Genomic DNA, 2,892 nt, shown 5'->3' on the forward strand with positions numbered 1-2,892 from the left:
ACGCTTGGAAAACCACTAGCCTATTGGAAGTCGGTGTAGTGAAAGAGATCCTCTCGGATATAAGAACCGTTCCTTTCTTTAAACCTACAATTATAGAGCGGGGAGGCACAGAGGCGTGGCATCAGTCAAGCCCAGTTCCGGGCCACGGTCACACACAGCGCCCCGCCTGCAGGAGGAGCCGCCGCGCCAGAAAGATAGACTGAGTCCCAGACAGCCGCTCCGTGAACCGCCCACCCCACTTCCGTGAGTCCTTCCGAGCCCCGGGTGGAAAAGCCCGGGAGGGCTGCCGAGCTACCCCTGGAGGAGGAGCGAGTCCGAGCCCGAGCCCGGGGCGCCACCACCCCAGGCGTAGCGCGCAGCAGGGGTCGCCTTCCTGGCCCGCTCACCGCTGGCTGTCCAAGGTCCCGGGATGCAGAACGACAGAGCCGATCGAGAAGCACTATTCACAACATTAGAACACATTGGGAAAGGCTCCTTTGGAGAAGTTTTCAAAGGAATTGATAACCGTGCCCAGCAAGTGGTTGCTATTAAAATCGTAGACCTTCAGAAAGCCCAGGATGAAACTGAAGACATTAGCAAGAAATAACTGTTCTGAGTCAGTGTGACAGCTCATATGTAACAAAATACTATGGATCATTCTTAAAGCATTCAAAATTATGGATAGTAATGGAATACCTGGGTGGTGGTGGTTCAGCACTGGGTCTTCTTCGAGCTGGTCCATTTGAGGAGTTCCAGATTGCTACCATGCTAAAGGAAATGTTGAAAGGTCTGGATTACCTGCATTCAAAAAAGAAAATTCACTGAGACATGAAAGCTGCCACCATCTTGCTGTCAGAACAAGGAGATGTTAAACTTGCTGACTTTGGAGTTACTGGGCAGCTGAGAGATACACAAATTAAAAGGACTACCTTGGCAGGAACACCATTTTGGATGGCTCCTGAAGTTATTCAACAGGGGGCTCATGACTCAAAAGCTGACATTTGGTCATTGGGAATTACTGCTATTGAACTAGCCACGGGAGGGCCACCTAACCCTGAAATGCATCCAATGAGAGCTCTGTCTCTTATTCCAAAAAACAATCCTCCAACTCTTGTTGGAGACTTTACTAAGTCCTTTAAGGAGTTTACTGATGCTTGCCTGAACAAAGATCCATCATTTCCTCCTACAGCTAAAGTATTTCTGACACACAAATTCATTGTAAAAAATTCAAAGAAGACTTCTTTTTTTCAAAGATTTTTATTTACTTATTTGAGAGAAAGAGACAGAGATAGCGACAGAGGTAGTGAGAGAGAACACAAGCAGGGTGGAGAGGGAGAAGCAGGCTCCCTGCTGAGCAGGGAGCCCAACCTGGGGCTCGATCCCAGGACCTTGAGATCATGACATGAGCTGAAGGCAGACACTTAATGACTGAGCCATCCAGGTGCCCTTCAAAGAAGACTTCTTATTTGACCGAACTGATAGCTCAATTTAAGAGATGGAAGGCAGAAGGGGACAGTGATGATGAAATTGATTCTGAGGGCTCTGATTCCGAATCCACCAGCAGAGAAAATAATACTCATCTTGAATGGAGCTTTACCACCATGTGAAAGAAAGCCCAATCCAAAGAAACCACAGAATGGGGCAAAGCAAGATCTTGTGCAAACGCTGAGCTGTTTGTCTATGATAATCACACCTGTGTTTGCTCAAGTTAAAGAGCAGGGTGAGGATAACGCTAGCAGGAATCAGGAAATTGAAGAACTTGAAAAAAGTATTGCTGTGGCAGAAGCCACATGTCCTGGCATCGCAGATAAAATAGTGAAGAAATTAATTGAAAAATTTGGAAGTGTTCAGCAGATGAATCCCCCAAAGGAACTTATTATTGGCTTCTATTGCATACAGAACCAGAGAAACCCACCAAAGTTACTTCAGGCTTAACAATGCTTAACTCATGAGCTCTATGTGCCTTTTGGATCTTCGCAGCATTGAAGATTTGGAAGAAGCTATTCAACTATTTGTGATGGTGTTTATCACTTTATATTTTAAAGAGACTATTTTATGAAGTAAGTTTTTATACTATATATAGTTTCGCCTGTATTCTACTAAATGTTGAGATCCAGTTTTGCTTTTAGGTATCATTATTTCTTAAGTTACTGGGATGAACACCTTTCACGTCGTGATCTTTAGTTGAATGAACACTCATGAAACGTACAGGTCTTTCAAAGTCATCCTAAACATTCAACTTTTGTAAATCATCAAGCTGCAAAACACTTCTGTTTTAACACACAACATATTCAAAAAATGACTATTGGCGGAGGGTGGAAACAAGTCATACCTTCTTAAAACAAGGCTTTTCATAAGCTCTTGGAAATGAAATCTGGAAAAGTATTAACTACCAAGTTGGGATGATCTCCCAGGCAGCTCAGTGATGATCACATTTGAGAGCCATGTGTTTGAAATATTTATAGGCAACAGAGGCATCTCCTGGTGTGCAGTATTTACCTTCTCTGTTAGAAGAGGCAATTAACCCTATTTGACATGTTTGGAAATGTAAAGCAATACTAATTAGCCATGGATGGGATTTTGAAAATACTAGGTGAATTAGTCAGGCTTCATTTTTAAAATCTTCAACTCACATCGCATATTATATGCTTGGATTTGGGGAACTTAAAAAAAGCTGATAATCATGTAATTAAATACCTGATCGACAGGTATGAATATAACTCACACCAGCATATTTTTGTCATGGGAGTAAAATGTCCTATAAACTATTTATACATTTTTGTTCTTCGTAATCATCCAGTATATAAACATGATGTATTCATTTTTGAAAGGATATTTAAATAAGCATTTTCTAGTTCATGTGAAAATAACCATAGTACAGGCTGATCTCTGCCCCTACAAAGTTAGACCGTA

The 2,892-nt window shown here is 42.5% G+C and overlaps 1 pseudogene; it reads left to right on the forward strand.

The window, feature by feature from the left end:
• Positions 1-361: 361 nt before the first annotated feature.
• On the forward strand, positions 362-1,931 carry LOC118531396 (serine/threonine-protein kinase 26 pseudogene; annotated as a pseudogene).
• The last annotated feature ends 961 nt before the right edge of the window (positions 1,932-2,892 follow it).

This window comes from Halichoerus grypus, chromosome 4 (assembly GCF_964656455.1).
Source record: "Halichoerus grypus chromosome 4, mHalGry1.hap1.1, whole genome shotgun sequence".
Lineage (NCBI taxonomy): Eukaryota > Metazoa > Chordata > Mammalia > Carnivora > Phocidae > Halichoerus > Halichoerus grypus.